We start from the raw sequence: 20,209 nt of genomic DNA, 5'->3' as shown, positions 1-20,209 counted from the left end.
TCAACGAAGTTTTGTGCACTGCAGCACTGGCATAGCCGATGCGAGCCGTCACTAAATCACCCATCCATCGGCGGCGGCGCGACATCGCTTGTGCATGCAGCGCCGCCGAGGAAAAGCGGCCATGCGGGTGACGAAAACGAGCCACGTGCGCATCAGTTCGCCCCTTCTTTTTTTGTCCGTCTCATCGGCATCATCGGTATTGTGCGGCCATCTTCATGTGCCAGAGGCAGTGCACAGAAACGTACTCTCTGGAAAGCTTTGTCTCTTCTTGCGCTTTAAGGGCACCAGTTCAAATTAAAATTACAGATTCCTTTTCAAAATAAATTGCATTTCACACTTTTGACTCTAATGTCTGCAGTACACAAAGCTGTTCCATATTCTAGTGAATATTCAGTTTAGTGAACTTTCAGTTGAGTGAACTATTTCCTTGGGTCCCTTGAAGTTTACTCAATTGAGAGTTCACTGTATGTGGTCTGCGGTGCTCTCAACAGCAGTTTTCCAGGGAGCACACACGGCGCAAAGCGACACCGATGCCATTGGAGGTGTGCTTGAACACAGGGATATTCGTCAGGCAATTGTTGATTTTGTCACAGACAACGGTAACAGGATGGCCCTTGCAGCCGGACTGCTGGGTTTCGAGCACCTACCATGCTTCGCTCATACGCTCAACATCACTGTTAAGGGTGAAAAAAAGCAGTGAAGAACAAGCAGCCGTGCTGGTGCAAGAACATTGTGCGCTACGTGAGGTCGAGCCGCCAAGCTCCGAGAAGAGCAAGATCATGTCGGTATGGCACCACCGTTAAAACTGAAACAGGAGACACCGACACGGTGGAACAGCATCTTATATGCTAAAAAGGATCTTGGAGGTGGAGCAAGGTGTGTGACCGGGCTAGTTGGTATTCCATATTGACGTGAACAGCGCGACGAAGAAATGACGAGGACTAGCGCTGACTTCCAACTGAAATTTATTAACACAACCATAGAAAAACGAGAACAAGTAGGCACACGTGATCGCCGCTCATTTGAATTGCGCATGACGGCAGGCATGGAGAGGGAACCAAGAACCATGAAGAATTAATAAGCAAAAACCACAAAACCACGAAAAGACCGGAGTAAGTCTAGGTTATCTGGCCGGATGAACTTAGGTAATCTATTTCTTTTTCAGTGAGGGCGATTGAAGGTTTGCTGATACAATTGCCTTTAGCGATGGCAGCAGCTTCAATGATTATACGCGATTATGAGCTGAGTGTCAGGACCAACCCTGTTAAACGGGATGAAAGCGCATGCAAATTAACCACAAGAAAAAATTCGTCCACTGCTCTAGTAGCGTTGTTTATAGCATTCCACTCTCATGCGGACAGACTTATATCGGCCAGACGGGCAGGTGCCTTAACGTACGTTTGCAAGAGCATAACCAAAAGGTACGCAGAGGGACAGAAGGTTTTCTTGCAATGCACTGTTCACAATGCGGGTGCGCTCCAGCATTTGATAACACACAGATTTTAGCTAGGCATCGCCAGGATAGCACGCGTATAATCATTGAAGCTGCTGCCATCGCTAAAGGCAATTGTATCAGCAAACCTTCAATCGCCCTCACTGAAAAAGAATAGATTACCTAAGTTCATCCGGCCAGATAACCTAGACTTACTCCGGTCTTTTCGCGGTTTTGTGGTTTTTGCTTATTAATTCTTCATGGTTCTTGGTTCCCTCTCCATGCCTGCCGTCATGCGCAATTCAAATGAGCGTTGATCACGTGTGCCTACTTGTTCTCGTTGTTCTATGGTTGTGTTAATAAATTTCAGTTGGAAGTCAGCGCTAGTCCTCGTCATTTCTTCGTCCTTGTGTATCACACGCGCTGTTCACGTCAAACTTGGAGGTGGGACAGTTGCTGACCTTAAAGCTATCGAACTTGCCCCGGGCAACCAGGCCGCTACCAGCAGAGGACACAACGCACATTCAGGATGTTGCGGAAGTATTGGAACCATTCGAGGAAGCCACGAAATTAGTGTCTGAAGATGAGTACACTACCGTTTCGTTGGCAATTCCTGTGGCCTGCGGAACCGCACGAGAGCTGGATGAGCGTATCGAAACAAACCTGAAAACTGAAGTTGGTAAAGAAGTTTTTTTTTCTAGAGTGCATCTCCTCCTTGCAATATAGAATGGACAGTTGAAGAAATGCAGCTAACATCTCTGGCAACACTGTTGGACCCGCGACTAAAGGAGATAGCGTTTTCGATTCGAACAAACGCACATCGCGTCAAAGCTTTTTGATTGGTGAACTAAGTCAGCAAATGTCGGAAAAACTAGTTGGTGTTGCGGCTGAATCAACTAGACAGCAGGCGGTTCCTAACGAAGTTGCGGCAGGAAGCCGAATTCTGCGTTCCCTTGAGAGGCAGCAACACGAGTCCTCAACCGCCACCTCGAACGCAGAACTGATGGTTCGCCAGTGCCTAGTGTTTCCTCTAGAGGAATGGAAGAGCAACCCTTAAAAATTTTGGCAATCTTTGCAATGCTGCACAACACCGCTCTCTCAAATGGCTAGGAAGAACTTGGAAGATTGGTTAGGAATCCCAGTACCTGTAGAACGCGTGTTCTCCGGGCTGGACAGATCATTTCCGATAAAGTTGGCAGGCTGAAGGGCAAGAAAGTAGATATGTTTGTGTTCCTTCACCAGAGTGCTTGGCTGGCAAATGAATAAATTGAGTGGTTCAGCGTTAGCGGAAAGGAAGCCGTTACAAGTGACGGAACTTCAAGACTTCGAATTTATGTTGCATTTTGCTATTTAAAATTAAAAAAAATCATGCACTAACTTTTGTTTGTAAAATGTGACTGCTAGTTTTTAAGAATGAATGTCTCAATGGATATATTCCGGCATTTTAACTGCGGTGACTTCATTAGATGAAAAATTCCTCACAAACAAAACGAGCTGAGTATTGCGAATGTTCTGGCAATATCGCTGACCGACAGCAGCATTATTTGTAAAATTAATAAATAATTAATTAATACTAAACTACTAGAATAGTAATACTATCAATTGTACTATCGATAGTCTATCGATAGTAGCATTATCAATAGTTTCAAACAAACTATCCATGTTATCTAGTGTCAATTTACCGATAGTTCTGAATCACTACGAGGCGACGTAAAGGCTCGTTGAATAAACAACTGTGACAGTTAATGCTCGTGCTATGTATACCTGTGCGTTCTTTTCGTGCATCCTTCTTTTAAAGACGATAGTCTTTCTTGAAGAACTTAAACGCAGAAATTTTGGTCTGTCTGTCTTTCTGTCTGTCTTTCTGTTTGTCGGCACGTCCCTCCATTCAGCCACTCGGCCAAAGTTGAACCACTTGCCCAAGGGCCAGCCGTCTTGAACTGTGAACGTTGTCGATACTTGTGAACGTTGTCGATCAAAAAGTAAATATCATGCATATCTGAGGTGCAACATCACTAGGTAAGTATTAGGGGCGTGTTCCTTTAATAGAAAATACATACATACGTAATTTTAAGGACCCTAGTCCTGTGCCTTCTTTTACGTCGTCGTCTAGTGAGCGCTGTTTCAACAAAGCTGAAAATGCGACTGCGCTGAAATTTGCCTTCCTCCGTGCCCTTCGCACGAGCTCATTGTTGTGTTTCGGTTTCGGTTCTGTTGCACTGTACGAATGCCATGGGTTGGTGTTGAAAAACTTTAGTTTGAGAAGGCAAGAAGGTGAAAAAAAATATTTAAAAAATGAAAAAGCAGCGTTGTGGGCGGCCTTCAGGCTGCCGGTTGTGGGCGCCGCTCTGGCGTTCCTGTTTTACCCAGCCGATGTGTAAAAAAGAGTGTGTGGAGAGTACTCGTTGAGTGCGGACGTTTCTCTGCTTCAGCGCTTCGCGCCAAACCGCGTTTTCGGGCTGGCTGGCGTCCCCGCCGGTCGCGTTGGTCACCGCCGGTCTTCGCCTGCTGCTGCCGGGACTACCAGCACGCAACACAGCACTCATGTTTCCCGACGTATTGCCAAATGGCGTCCATATCTCACACAGCGCCTCTTCTATCGTCTTTACACGACATTTGCAGCGAAGCACGCAGATACGCGGCCAATTTTTTCTTTGAGCAGCGCGCTGCAAGTGTGTTTTGGTTTCCTGCGATCTTTGGGCTTGAGCGGCGCGCAGCATGTTTCTAGCTGCTTGCCATTCTTCCTGTGACATTCCAAATGCTTGCTATCACATCCATTGCACCGCCCTTGAGGCGAATCTGTGACTTCTTCTCTAATAATTAGGGGTGTGCGAATATTCGAAAGTTTCGAATATTTGTCGAATATTACATTCGAAATATTCGTATTCGATTCGAAAATCATGTATTCGAAAAGTTCCGAATATTCCATAACTTCGAATATTCGAAAAATTCGAATATGTGATTCGATTATAATGCATAAATAACTCTTCTTCCGCATTTCTGCTGCGTTCGTATAGCTAAAAACGTTGACGAGAGGAGCTATAAACATCGTAAGTACACAGAGGCACGATATCTGCCTGCGACGAGCGCCCCAATGCGTATGATTTATTGTTGGTGCATCTCCGACGTGCAGCGCTGTTATCGATCATGTAACCGTACATTTTCAATATTATGCGGCCGTAACGTGTCGCACCACTCGTTCACTATGCGGGACCACTTCTGAAGAAAGGCACCTTCAGATACCTCAGTCTGGCAAAGCTTTGCCCCATGTACCTCCCTATACCAGCCACTTCTGTTCCAAGCGAGCATGCCTTTCATTTTTCGTTGTTAGACACGATATAAAAAGAACTGACTGACAGTCATGCCAACGAATGTATAGGGCATCTTATTTGTAGTTGTATAAACGTGCAGAAAGTAAAGTGGCGAAAAGATAACTTGCCGCGTTCAGGTACCAATCCTGCGACCTTCGAATAACGCGTCCGATGCTCTACCACTGGGCTACGGCGACGGACATCCTCCCGTCTACTATATGGGGTATATATTGCAGGGTATTGAAGAGGAGAAACACAAACACTCGTTTATTGTAGGCGAACTTGTGCCCAGATAACTAGGTGCAAAATCAAGGACTCTGCTATGGCGTGCGACACATAAAAGTGTCCGTTCGACGAAAGCACTTCTTCTCAAAGTTCGCAGGTAAGCCCACTGTCTCGTGACCGTGCGCGACAGGCATGTGTGGTGCGGCCACAGGAAGCACGAGCAGGCGCGAGACATTGCGGACGCTAACCCAGCGGCCCGCTGGCTTCTCGGTAGAGAAAAAATTGCCGGCGGTCTCTGCGGCATTAGCCCCCTGCGAAATACGCATCGTCCCGATGCGCGATGGAGGGAAGTAGACAAGAAGGGAGCGTTTTCATTGTCTCTTGTAATAGGGTTTCATGCGCACTACGTGTACGACCTCCGCAGTGTTTTGCCGTTTTGAGCGCTCGTGTCCATCGGCGATGACTTAGTAGTTTAGGTCACTTAGTCGTCGGAGAACCTTATAGGGACCAAAGTACCGACGGAGGAGCTTTTATGAGAGCCCGCGGCGTCTTATTGGTGTCCATATCCACACTTTATCGCCTGGATGGTACTGAACATATCTGCGGCGCAATTTGCAGTAGCTTGCGTCCTTGCCTTGTTGTTGAACTATTCGGTGTCGTGCAAACTGGCGAGCTTCTTCAGCGCGTTGTAGAAAGTCGTCAACTTTGGATGGCTCGTAATTGTCGTTGTCTACTGGTAACATGGCGTCGAGTGTCGCAGTGACAGTTCGGCCGTAGACCAGCTAAAATGGTGGGATGCGGGTAGTCTCCTGTAGGGCCTTATTGTACGCGAAAGTTGCGTATGGCAGGATTTCGTTCCGCGTCTTATGCTCAATGTCAACGTACATCGATAGCATGTAAGCAGTGGTGCGGTTTAGGCGTTCTATCAACCCGTTCGTTTTTGGGAGGTATGCAGTGCTTTTTCTACGACCGGTGTTAGTCGTCATCATCAAAAAATTGGCAGCGTATCTGCGTGCTTCGCTGAAAATGTCGCCGAAAGACGATAGACTAGAGCTGCGTGAGATAAGGGCGCCATCTGGCAATACGTCGGGAAACATGTTTGTGCAAATGGCCTCCGACTGAGGGCGCGCGGCGGGTTTCGCGCCCGCCATCTCGGAGGCCATAGACGACTGGACGACTGTTTCCAGTCAGATTTTAAGGCTGCTTGCAGCCGGCTTCCTTCGGTGGTCTTCACCAGTGTGTTAGAATCTTTGCTCTGGAAGTTGAAAACATGAAGCAGGCAGCCTGAGGTTGTGCAAAAAATAGGGTTCTCCCTTACATGCACGATTTTGACCCACAATTCCGAAAAACATTGCAAACAGGCATGATGTTCCAGTGGTTCTCTCGGCACCCAACAAGCTGTCAAAGCTTTGTGTCCGTATTTCTTCACAAAAAGTGAAGCTTTGTGCCCGTGTTTCTTCACAAAAAGTCAACGCATACCTGTCCACCAGGCCAGGTCTCCGTTGCATGATGGGCGCCGTTTGCGAAATGCCATTGAGCTGTGCCAAGTGGAACGCAGGCTATAGCGGCCGCAGCATTATTACTCGCTTAAGTAACCATGTATTATCAATTAAGAATGGTGTGGGTTTACACCTACCTTGCATTGTGGTTTGTGTGGCTGCGCACCGCTGTTTGGAGAAATACATTTAATAGCAAGAAGCAGGGAAACGATAGCACGTGAAGGGCTTGACGGCATCTTCATTAAAAAAAAGATTACACCATCCCTATGGTAAATGGAACCATGTGTGTATGCGAATCAGCGCGACGATGGCTCGCTTGAGCGGGAGATGGTGTAATGTTTTTAGGAGCTGGCTCGCCAGGTTCTTAAGCTGTGGCAAAGTCCCGTGCCGTAAGCTGCATCCATCCATTCAAAGTGCCGTGGAACGCGAAGATGAACGATACGCTCGTCGTGTCTTTCCTCTAGCCTGGCCGTTAGTCCTCGCAGGGTGAGAGGGGAACGCGGTCGACAGGCGCGCGAGAGCGGGGAGCGTAGAGGAGGAGAGAGAGGGCAGGAGACGCGCATGCGCTGGCGCTCGTCGCGGCGCTGTGAAGTAGAGAGCGAGGGCGCGAGCGGGGGGAAGGTAGGAGGGCGCTCATCGCAGCGTTGCACAGGAGAGAATGATGCGCGTGCAAGGGGGAAGCGTAGGAGAGTAGAGGAGACAGAATAGGAGCATGCGTAGTGTAGCGCGGGCGCCACCGCCGGACGTAGCCCCGAGCAAAAGCTGCTTCGCATCTCAAAAATTAGACCATCTCCTGCTAAAAGGAACCATGTGTGAAGCGAAGCAGCGGGGACATGGTTCGCTTGAGCGGGAGATGGTGTAATTTTTTCGCTTGTGTTAACGAGCCTGTGCCATCCTCTGGCGTAGAATCAGCACTGTGTTCCAGTGTCGATCCAGCTCCCGCTGTGCATGGATAAACGCCCAGTTACCGTCCTGCGCGATACTGGCTGCGATACGGCCCTAGTGCGAGAGGCATTAGTGACAAAGGAAAAATGACCGGTACGTATCGCCCGCTACTGTTCCTTGACCGCGCAGTTTGTTGCCTGCGCGAAGCTGTGGTCTTCCTGGATACCCCAGTTTTTAAGGGAGGGGCTCGTGCTCACTGCCCGCGAGACTCACTATATCATGTTGCCCTTGGCAACATCAAAGGAGCCGTGTAAGTGGACACCACGGGAGTGATGGAAAGCCGGAGCGTCAATCACAATGGCAGCACGGACATTGAGGAAATGACGGTAAAAACATCTACAATTCTTCGGGGGAGGCGACAAAACCAGGTCGCGTCGCGTCGCGTCGCGTCGCGAACCGACTACGTACACTTAGGTCTGAACCCAGTGACAGCAGTCTGTCTGCAGCAAACCGAGATACCCAAACGGCATGCGCGAAGAGATGGCAAGCAACGGCCAGTCCATCTGGATCGTCGCAGCTATCGACCTCGCCATGGCCGAATTCGCGACAGCATGCGACGCCTTACCGCGGTAAACCTACCCCACGAGATGAGGCATGGTTGCCTCTGGAGAGGACGCCCAGGGTACCACCGCGCCGACGAGCCAGGCAACACTCCTACTTCGAGCAACGCAATACCGGCCGCCTAATTCAATCTCGTCCGGGGTTTTTGACGCTCCGCAGCGATGGCACGGAGAGCCTCAGTGCACAGATGCATCAGACGCCATCATCGCCGAAGCCGCCGCTTCAGCCACCGCGTTCTCAGTCACTGTCAACGCCACAGGACTAAGATATGCAAGTGACATGGCAACAACATTCATTGACTATGACTATCGGGAGCATGGTGTAATGTCGTCGCTGCACAAAAAGGACCAGGTGAAGACAACTAGACACCTACGGTGTGAATCGTGCGTTGTGTGTGCCGCGCGTCGGCGCGTGTTCAATCACCATAGTAGGCAGTTTGTGCGCGCCTAGTTGTACGTATACTATGTATACGGGTGTGTGAAACAGCATATGCCCCCGCCGACTATATAAAACGTGCGACGAACGCGTTTTACTTTCCGTGCCCGAGTGTGCCGAGCAAGTGTTCAATAGTTTTGGCGTAGTGACAGGAGGCTTGTAATCTTGACACTATTTGCATACGCTCGTTGATTGCATTTGCTGCGTTCCGTTGTTTCGCATCCATACTAACGCTATCCGCGGCACTACCTACTGAAAGTTGGGGCAAATGTTAAGGTATTTATCCACAACCTAAGCAGAAAACAGAACTGAAGAAGACGAAGGAGTGCGTGAGAGACGGGGATGAACGTGAAGCGCGTGAGCTTCGAAACGTCGACGGGCTGAGCAAGAACGCGGCCAGCTGGCTATAGAGCATTACGTTCGGCCTGAGGGACCTAAACGGACCGAGCTGGTGCCGTCAGATCAGCCGGGATGAGCTCGGCGCGTCCCTGAGACGAATTGGTGCTCCGGACCATTCCTGTGGTGGACTAGCATGCGGGCCAAGGCGAGCAGCTGAGTCTGTTCCAGATTCGGGCCTGGCACAACCAGTTGCTGTGATCGTGGTCATGTTGCGACGTCAGAGCGGGTCCGGCACAACCAGTTGATGAGGACGTGAACTTAGTGCTACGTCGGGCGCAACGTGGGCCTTCGCATTCCTGAGCGAGCTGTGCCTAGTCTACTCATGCACTCTCGCACAACATTCGTTTACCTTTCTTGACTGCGTCGTTGCCCCTTCGGCGTTAACCTGAGTGACGTCCGACTGTGAGGACGCACCGACAACTCGCGTGAGCATAGTTGAAGGACTGTAACGTTTAGGAATTGAGCAAGAGCTATTGTATTGTTTGGTCAGTGAAAGTGAATGTAATTGTTACTTTGTGACGTCCATAAATGTTTTTCTTGCCCTTGACATCGCTGTTTGTGTCTGAGGGCCCAAGAACCACTACAACAGGGCTATTTCAGGGGGAAAACAATATATGAAAACATAACAATCATTCTAGAATCACAACATAATTAACATGTACAATAATAAATTACAGCTAAAGGGTCAAAATGAATAAACCAAGAAACGCAACCAGATAGTAAATTTAAATGCAATACATCACGTACAGACAAAAAAGCTTTGTTAGCTACAAATGAGAATATGAGCTATGTGTTTTAAGCGAGTAAATCTGCGGATGAACATGAAGCGGCTTCTTAGGTCAAGGAATTCCATTCGCTGATAGCTCGTGGGAAGAAGCTGTACTTGTAACAATCAGTGTAAACCGCAGGATCACGAATAAAATTGAAGGGCGATGTCTGCAAGTTTCACTACGAAGAATATCAAAATAGTCAGCATACCTTATATGAACATGGTGACTAATAAGCGGGTAAATATATTAAGTCTTTCCAATTTACCTCGAGCCAAAATTGTGGGTAGCTCCGCTAGTGCACACAGTTGAGATGGTGAATCCGTCCACCGATATTAACTGATTTTAACTGAGTATGAACCGGACCGCTAGACGCTGAACTTTTCCAATTTTCGAGATGTTTGTAACAGATAATACATCCAAGACAATTTTAGCATATTATATCATTGGTCTAATAGGCGTTTTGTAGGCCACACATTTTGTTTCTTGTGTAGCAAACAGCAAATTGCGCTTAAGACACCAGAGAGATTTGTTGGCCTTTGCACACATATAATCCACGTGATGATTCCAGCAAAGATCTCTTGCAAAAATCACTCCGATGGACTTATGTTGCTCAACTCTTTAATGTTTATGATTATTTTAATACGTATAGTTAAAATAATTTAGAGGGTTGCTTTAGAGTTTTTAGAGGTTTAGCACCATTTGCCATTCATCACAACATTTTTAGATTTTCTGTAAGTTTTCTTGAAATTCTACCTGAACTTACTGTGTGTATTTTTGTATATGATGCAATCGTCTGCGAAGAACCTGACAGAAACGTCTATTTCATTCGAGAGATCATTTATAAATAAAAGGAACAGAAGTTGTCCCAGAACACTACATTGGAGTACTCCCGACTTTACAGCTCAAACTGAAGACACAGTGCCGCAGATTTCATATAGCTCACGAGAATGAAATAATATGAAAACCAGTTTGTAATGGTAGGACTTTGGAACGTAACATAAATTTTCTGAGTAATTTACCGCGAGGCACTTTGTGAAAGCCTTTCGCGAAGTTCATGAAAATCATATCCGTGCGTGCACAAGAGTTAATTGTTTTCGAAAGACCATGAAGAAATTCGATGAGCTGGGATATTCTAGATAAACCTTGTCAAAAACCATGTTGCCAGTTGGATAATAAATAGTGTTCATTTTAATAGCTTAATAGGTGTTTCGAAACTATTTTCAAGCAGCTTTGAACAAGTGCTAGTAATTGAAACAGGCCGATTTAATACATTGTCATTACTGCCGCTTTTAGTAATGGGCATCACTTTAACTTTCTTCCACTCCTTGGGTAAGGAACGACACGGAAGTGGAGACCAAAAGATTGATGCGAGATATTTCGAATACCATTCAGCGTGTCGGTATAGAAACTCATTAGGTATGTTATCGGGCCCAGGGCTTTTTTTACGTTGAAATTGAGCCAAAGGTTGAGGAATCCCGGCTGACAAATTTCGACGTCAGTCATAGGTGACCTGTCTAATGGTAATTCAATGATCGGAAAAATACCGTTATCGTCAGTGAACACTGATGCAAAATATTCAATAAAACTCTCAGCGGTAGGATCCCCCGTAGACTGAGTCAATGAGCGAGCTTTCATTGATGGATTAACATATCTGCAAAACTTATCCGAGGCCTACCTTAAAATTGTTGGTACTGTGAGGCCAAAGAACCTTGTTTGGATTCCTTCACAAGTCCTTTAATATCCTTACCAAGTTGTCGAATGGCCAATTGATTCTGAGCACTATGATCATTTTTATAAGTCTTACGTTTTCGTTTTAATTGTCTTTTTTAAGTGTATTATTTCTCTTGTTATCCAAGGGTTTCTATTACTTCTTTTCTTAAAACGCTTTGGTACAAAAAGTTCTATATAAGACATGACCAAGAAAAAACTAATATCCCCAGAGATAATCCGGTTGTGGTTATGCTTATAATACTCTCAAAACGCTCATAGGAGCCCTCTAACAATTCTTGAACTGGAACATCGTCAGCTCTTGCAAAGTTTAAAACATATTTTGTGAATGGTTGACAACAGGGGAGAAAGGCTTAAAGACAGCACTACGTTTATGATCATAGATACCATCGCTGGTCTCACAGGCCAGGAGGAAAGGCAGCAATTGATTAGATCTAAACAAGGTCGAGGATACATGAAGTACGCGTACATACTCTTGTATTGTCACTCACCACCTGGCTTAAACCAAAACCAAAAGAAGTTCAAGGAGCTCTCACAATTAGAAATATCTGCTGCTCCAGGCGAGTAGTCGTTCCAGTATATTACAGGTAGGTTGAAGTCACCCAAAAGGTAATATCACCACCATTTTGCATATTGCGACCAATGAAGCACCGGTGACTGGAAAGAACTTGGACTGGTGAAGTTGGTGGTCTATATATACCACCTATATGGACGGCGCAATTCTTAAAGAGTGCCCTAATCCACACTTGCACACTGTCATAAGTAATAGATAGCACATTAAACTCAATATTGTCAGTAATTAGCAATGCAACTCCCCACCTCAACCATTACGTCTTTCCTAATTATGAGATAAGATTTGTGAGTTATCTCGCTATCCAATAATCTTTATGAAGCCATGTCTCGTTATCATGTTATAAAGTTAGCGCTTGGACATCGTATAATTTATTTACATGCTTCTGGCATTTACGTTCATATCTTTAAAGGCCAACTCCGGCGATTTTTCGAGGTCGATGGATCTCAATAAATCTCAACGTTCCTTTCCACGTTTCCGTCAAAGTCAAAATTACAGGCTTGAGACATGCGCAGATTATTCGCAAATGAATTTTAAAGATTGTCTCCAAACCCCTCTGGCTTCCCACAATTATTGGCAACATTGCGTCTTTGACGTCAGTATTGGGAAGGCGGCGGAAGTGACGCAGCCGAGGGCACCGCTAACTTCGGCCGCTACAGCGAGCGTCTGCTGTGCTGGCCCAGATACTGTGAGTATCAGACGCGGCACTGTAAGTTGCAGGACATTACAGCTGATGCGCGGCGTGCTCACCTCTCCACTGCGCGCCTGCTCGTCCCGGCTGTCACAGTTTTTATACTTCGCACCGGCGTGACCGGCATGCCTTGCACGACTTTCGGTTCGTTCGTAACAACGCCTACGTCGTACGTAGACAGTGTACTCTGTTGGATTTCGGTTTCGGTGTAGCGCTTTTTGCTTATTAGATGTGAAGCATTTTAGAGCGGAGTTCAATCCTGTGGTGGTTGGGTGCGGCGTGGCCACCCGTACTGCGCATGCGCAAACCCTCTCCGCTCCCCCTCTCATTTCCCCTCTACACTTTCCATCGCCACTCCTCATCTCCCCTCCCCTCTCTCCTTCCCTCCCCTTCTACCCTCCCCCTCTCCACATCACCTCTCCCCTTCCCTTCCCTCTTCCCTTTCCCCTCCCCCTCTCCTTTCCCCCTCTCCACTTCGAATCTCCACTCTCGTCTCCTCTCCCCTTCCCCTCTCTACCCTCTCCAAATCACCTCTCCCCTTCCCTTTCCCCCTCACCACTCCACCTCTCAGACACGGGCTCTACATGCCGAAACACTGCTCAGCGTCGCCGCATGGTCCCTTTAGCGGGAGATGGTGTGATTTTTTTGTAGTAAACGTGACTCGGAGCCAGACGCTCAGCAACAGAACAAAATGTTTATTGCGCGTTCCGATAAATAGCGGCTAACAGATGACGTCATTTGCACGTGGCTCACGTGCGTCTAAACACAGAGAGCGGCGTTTGGTGCCTCGTCCTAAATTCCTCCCTTTTAAGTTTAAATATATCACAATGTCTCTAACAGTGGAGCCAAACGAACGACTGGTCTACGAGTTCGTGTAGATCTCAGCTCGGGTCCCTCGGGCGTGTAGAGAGGACTTGGGCTGGTGAGTGCCAGCTCCACGTCGACAGGCGATTGTACCGGAGGAAGCCGGAAGTGGTAGTCAGGTAGTGGCTCTGAAGGCTTTTTCGTCGGCCATGCGCGCCTCACTTGTTTGCGATGCCTATGGTGCGTGTCTCCATTTGTCATTCGAACTAGATAGGAGGACAGGACCCTTCACTTTGATTACTTCAGCCAACTTCCATCGCGGTCCCGCAGCGAAGCATGGGCGTAGACCGAATCTCCTACACCAAATCCTTTCACAGTGATGTCAGAGGTGGAGTGCTGATGGACTGGGTGCAGCTTGTCTAATGCTGAACGTAATTTTCTGCCTATCACCATCTCCGCCGGGCTCTTTCCAGTCTCTGAATGTGGGTTGGTATGTTGTTTATATAGGAAGCGAGATATCTTGTACTGGGTGTCGTTTTCCGACTGTTTCTTCACGCTTCTTTTACTTCCCTCACCATTCTTTCGGCCCTTCCATTACTAGAAGGGTGATAAGGTGCTGTTAACACTGAGCGGATGCCGTTAAGCTTGAGAAACGCTTGCATCCTCGCTCGTGAATGCGGTTCCGTTGTCGGAAACGATAACATCTGGAACTCCGTGAGTGGCAAAGAGTGCACGTAGAGCTGAGATTACTGCCGAAGATTTCATGGAAGGCATGATCTTCACTTCAGCCCAGTTGGAGAATGCGTCCACCACGACGAGAAAAACATCGCCTTGTACTGGTCCGGCAAAGTCAGTGTGCAAACGGATCCAAGGTTGATCTGGCTTAACCCAGAAGTGAACTGGTTCTTTTGGATCGCTTTGACGGTTCATTTGGCAACTTTCACAGTGACGCACAAACTACTCAATTTCTTTGTCCATTTTCGGCCACCATATTAGCGATCTTGCTTGACTCTTCATAGCTGTCATGCCAGGATGATTTGCGTGCAACAAACGAAGAACATTATCTCTTGCTGCTGAGGTATGACCTCGATTTCCCCAGGATGCAATCCCGATGCAGAGATAACTCATTCTTTCTGTTGCAAAAGCCGCAAGATCGTTGACAAACTTTTTCGGCCAACCAGAGAGAATGTAATTCTTCATCGTGGGCAATATGTGGTCCCCTTAGTGAGTTCGGCGATGTCAGATGCTTGTAAGGGTGGATACTCCACAGCGTCCAACAGCAACACGTCACAAGGTGGTTGCGTCTCGTCTTCGCGTCCCGGTACTGGAAGACGGCTTAATGCGTCAGCGTTGCTGTTGCGGGGACCTGGTCGCTATTCCAACGTGTAGTCATATGCAGCCAAAAGAAGACTCCAGCGAAGCATTCTTGGGGAAACAACTTCCGGAATGCGTTTCTCTCTGTTAAACAATCCCAGCAGAGGCTGGTGATCGGTCGTAACAATGAAGTTACGTCCGCCAAATATTGATGGAACTTCTTTACGCCATACACAATGGCTAAGCCTCCTTCTCAATCTGCGCATAATTTCGCTCGCTCGATCCAAGCGTTTTAGAAGGGTATGCTATTGGGCTTTCTGTGCCATCTTGTTCCCGATGAGCCAACACGGCTCCAATTCCAACAGGTGATGCATCGCACCAGAGCACAATTGTTTGCTTCGGGTCATACGAAATAAGAACGCTTCTGACGATAACAAGTTCTTCAGCGCAACAAAGGCTCGGTCGTTCTGGCTATTCCAGCTCCAAGCACTGGCTTTGTCCAACAAGCGGTGAAGTGGTTCCGCGACTTCTGCTTTTCCTTTTAGGAATCGCTATAAAATTAATTAGCCCAAGGAATGATTGCAGTTCTTGCTTTGATGACGGCGTCGGTGCGTTCAGATCGCGTCCACTTTGCTTGTAGAAGGATGAGTGCCCGTAGCATCAATCACATGACCCAGAAACTCAATGCTCGACTTGCGGAATTCGTATTTATCTTTGTTCACCCGCAGACTCGCGTTCTGTAGCCGGGTGAGCACTGCCTCTAGGCGTTTCTGTGTGCTGTTCTGGCGTCTCTCCTGAATTAAGATGTCATCGAGATAGCATTTGACTCCGATACTCCTGCCAACAGCGTGTCCATGGTGCGCTGGAACAACCACGGCGCTACGGTAATGCCAAAAGGCAGTCTGCGCAATTTAAATGAGTCCTTCATAGTGTTTACAGTAGGACCATCAGCTGATGAGTCGTCCACAACAAGCTGTTGATAGGCCTGAGCCAAATCCGGCTTCATGAAAATTTGGTTGTCCCTAGCGTTGCTAGCATTTCATCATTGTGGGCAGGCTGGGCAAAAATACTTTGAAATGTATCGCGATACGATAAAAGATACGCAGGCAAGAAGTATTTGCGATGCAGATACAAGATACTACAACATTGATGTATCCGATACGATACATTACAATTGTATCTTAGATACTTCGATACATTCGCAAATTTGTTACTATATATTCATAGAATGTAGCACTAAAGGCCTATACCCAACAATTCTCGCTCGAAAATTTATTAACCGCGAGCAATTTGTTTCATTTGAATGAAATGTCTGTTGGTATCTCTTTAAGTTTTGTACTTATAGCTCAAGCTATGTCCGCTTCACTCCGAACAAGTTATGGCGTTTCTATAGCGACCTAACACAATAGCTTTTATACACTTCGCTTATAGCGGTTTTCGCTGGTCGCTTTTGTAATTGATGGAAGTCGCTGCCCTGCTTGCCGTCCAGCAAGCAGGCTGCCATCTACATACAAGAACGTTAATAATAAACCCTTCACGATTGTGCAAATACCCGCTGTGGAGTTCTACATTGCCCGTAACGTATTGCGGTGTTCACCATAGCGATAGCCGAACAGGTGTACGTGCCTAGAACATGTGCAGCCCAGAAACCTTTCAGACGTATTGTACAGTTGTACAAGCGCCGCAAGACGCCGCCGCTATTCCACTATTGGCACTTATAGCTCCGATTACCTCGTGTTTGGTAACAGTATACAAAAGAATTTAGGGAAGATTAAACAAAAAAACAAATATATCTAGGTAAAATAGGAAAGCGGTTCCGTATCAAACACGTCAAACACGCAAGTGGTATAGAAACACAATACAGACGGCTACCCCAAGAAATAGTGATATATTTAAGAGCTAATAATATGATTAGGAATAATTGTTGCGTTTTGCGTCGCAAAACCACGATATGATCGTGAGAGACTCTGTAATGATGCGCTCCGGGAACTTCAACTTCCTGGGGTTCTAAAACTCAATATAAGCGCAAGGGCCTCGAGCATTTCCCTGCATCGAAATGGGACCGTGGCACCATAACAAGCCCATAAGCACAGACCATCGCGGCGAGTGACCGTAATAGCTATGACATTTAGGCATTTAAGGTAAGACCATAGAATTCAGTGCCCATAGGAAAATGCGTAAAACGGCTCGTCGGGACGCTCATGAGAAAAACGGAGCATTTCGTTTCTCGAATCCCCTTGCTAACAACTTAAGGATGCTTATTATAATGAAAACTCAATTTCGCTCATTTTCTTAGCAGTAAGCAGATCTTGTTACTGTATACTCTAGGCACGCACGGATAATTATTATTCGTTCTCAACATCGCCTTTACGTGACAGTACATTCAAGTGGAATATAAGTATGTAAACAGTAGCACAAATGACGCAGACAGTTGAAAGGTAAGAATAAAGCAAACAGCTTACCTTGGCAGCACGTTAAAGACATATTGCAGTAATCAGACCGAAGAAAAAACGACATAGAGGCGTAGGTAATGTATATGGAATGGAAAGAACGAAAAGAAGGACAGCTAAGAAAGAACTTGAGCTCATGATTTGAAACAGATTATTATGCTTTTTGTGCTTATGATTTCGTGCTAATGTTTTTTTTTATTTTGTGCTTATGATTTTAGTTATGCTTTTAAAAACTCTTTGAATAAAAGAAGAGACGTACTCCACGATAGCTTCAGTTAGGCGGATGCCTGTTCTGTTAGATCGAGCACCGGTACCGCTGTTAGAATGGTATTTGCATATAGTCAATCGCATTGCATGTAAGCCAAATTACACCCGCCAAATCTTTCAAATCGCCAATCTATGAAAGCCACGATATACAAAGCAACCCCCAGTCTAGCATCATTCACAACGCGTAACAGTGGCGTAGCCAGGGGGTGCACACCGATCCCATGCCCCCCCCCCCCCTCGAAAATTTTTTGCCATGGCATACACAGCACAGAATGACACTCGTCCACATATTGCTGCTTTGGCCCCACTTCAGATCATGGAGGTGCCCCCCCCCGAAAAAAATCACAGCATATCCCCGGAGTGAATGATGATGATGGGCGAAGCTGCGGAGGTTCATCGGTAAACCATGAATCTTCCGTTAATTCTGCCCAGTACATCATCACCGACGTGAGATCGGCCGCATTTATAATAAAGGTTCGATGAGAGTTATGACGACTTGCAGCTCACTTTAATTTTACATGTACGCTGTGAATTTTCATTGTTTAATCACGCACAGGAGAAATCACACACACGCACTACCTTGGAGGTCAAAATCCAGCGCCTATATATACGGGGTGGTCAGTGAACGGTTGTGCAGCGCGAGCGGTCGGTTTTTTTCAATCAAGACGCTGCCGCGACGCTGCCTCGCGACGCTGCCTGCGTCGGCGCCGCTGCGCCGCGAGGCAAGATGGGGGGGGACCGTAGGAGAGGAGAGAGAGGGGGAAGTGTAGGAGAGGAGAGGCGATACATATCACGCACTGTCGCAGCGCATTGTCTTTAGGGAGCCTTCGTGTGCACGCCCCCTCCGTTTTTAAGACTGGTTACACACTACTACGACGGGGACGAACGGGTGCCGCTATAAGGAGCTTCGCCCCTAAAAAGTTTCGGCCTACGCCCCTGCTTCGTGACGAAGCACGACGCAAGAGAACTTTGACAACGACACTACAGCGGCATCAGGAGGTGCGCGAAAGACGCCGCAAGCATTGGAGTACACGTAACAGAAGGGCGAAGTGCCAAGCGTCATGGCACTGACAGAACTAAAGAGAAAACTTAAAGTGATGAAAAAAAATATCGGCTAGTCATAGACGTTCGCGTGCTTGTCTGCCGAGACGATGCGAGCTCCACCACCACGTGACTCTGCTCCACCAAAAGGGACGCTCAGAGCTCTTCGCCTGTCCTCGCTGGAAAATTCTGGCGTAAAGGTAAAACAATATGTCACTGCCTCTAGTTTTACTGTGGTGACAGTGGCAGCAGTACCAGCTTGGAAAGTGGCATCGAGAGACACCACCCACAACTCTGTGAGTCGATTCGTCACGGTTCTACTATTCTTGAAGTAGCAAACGGCGCTTGCCGAGCTAGGCCTACCGAGGTTCACGAAACTTCTTCTTTTCCCGAGGCCACACGCCTCGCGCCTTGCGCCTCTTGCTCGCGCCCGCGCTACGAGACGGACTTTTGTAATTCGTGATCCGCACTCGCCGCGCGCTGGTATGGCTGAGCATATGCATGCAACAACCGAAGAGACTGATAATACAGAGAACGAGCAGGAGAAGACGAAATGACTGTGGAAGCACCTTTCGACACAAACAGTGGAAGAACGATCGAGACTCAGAGTGTCTGGCGGCAGGTAGGAAGAGGAAAAAAACCGCAACAGCAGGAATGCACCGGGGCACGTACAAGCCAGACAGACATTGAACGACCTGGAAGTGAGACAGAAAAAAGTGACGTGCAAGACTCACGGAAACACGCTACTGACGTACCAAGAAACACTACACACCACCACCACCGGAAGATGACCGAAAAGTCATCTATCGACCACAGCCGGCCTGCAACTCTCAAAGTGGTCAACAGTAGCAATCACCTATGCGTCAGCAAGGGCTAGCAAGATGGACCCTGAAGCATTCGGGACAAAAGTCACAACTCAAGTGCAATGGAGCCAAAATCTTATCATAGCAAAACTCCGGACAACGATGTTGCCTTCGAAATCCTACCAAACATTAAAACCATACAGTTGGACGGAACCGACTACAGCTTGATACCATACATCAAAACCCTGGCGGAAGTGTCAATGGGCGTCATACACGGTCTAATACCAGGAATGACAGCGGAACAACTAATGGAAATGGTGAGGGCAGATGGCTACGAAATCGTCAGCGCTAGATGCTTGGAAGATCAACCTCGGCCATCATCTATTTTCACGGACCGCATGTTCCATTCTATGTAAAAGTGGAGAGAGCTCAATCAGATGCCGACCATACTGGAAGACAGTACAGTATTGTAAAACCTGTGGAGCCCTAGGACACCGGCAGGACATCTGTCCGCAACCAAAACCAAACTTTTGCTTTAAGTGCTGCCAGTCCAACCAACCACCTGAACATCAATGCATATGATGTGCAAGATCTGCAACCTCCCTCACGAAACTGCGGGAAAAGACTGCAAGCGAAAGCTGAAAGCAGCTCCACCTCCTTTCCATGTGCGGAATCAACGCTTGAAACTACAGCAGCAGCAAAGGTCGAAGCTGTCTTGGTCAGTCGACTCAGACTCGGGCTTCCCACACATTCTTTCGGGCACTACAAGTGACAGCGTCTCTTGCACACAAAGAAGGAGATCGACATCGAGGGATAGGTCCCGCTCCCGATCTAGGTCAAGGTCAAGGTCAAAAAAGGCAGTGAGTTATGCAGAAGCTGCCAAAAACAGCTCCACCTCCTTCTCCGAAGCACCCATAACACAAGTGCCCGAGGAACACGAAATTGCAAGGCTCCGTAAGGAAA

The 20,209-nt window shown here is 47.4% G+C and overlaps 1 pseudogene; it reads left to right on the top strand.

Annotated features, from left to right (window-relative positions):
* Positions 1 to 466: 466 nt before the first annotated feature.
* Positions 467 to 9,005, top strand: LOC125756579 (uncharacterized; annotated as a pseudogene).
* Positions 9,006 to 20,209: the final 11,204 nt, after the last annotated feature.

The sequence above is a fragment of the Rhipicephalus sanguineus genome, unplaced genomic scaffold (assembly GCF_013339695.2).
Source record: "Rhipicephalus sanguineus isolate Rsan-2018 unplaced genomic scaffold, BIME_Rsan_1.4 Seq206, whole genome shotgun sequence".
NCBI classification, from domain to species: Eukaryota; Metazoa; Arthropoda; class Arachnida; order Ixodida; family Ixodidae; genus Rhipicephalus; species Rhipicephalus sanguineus.
This window is presented reverse-complemented; position numbering and strand designations above follow the sequence as displayed.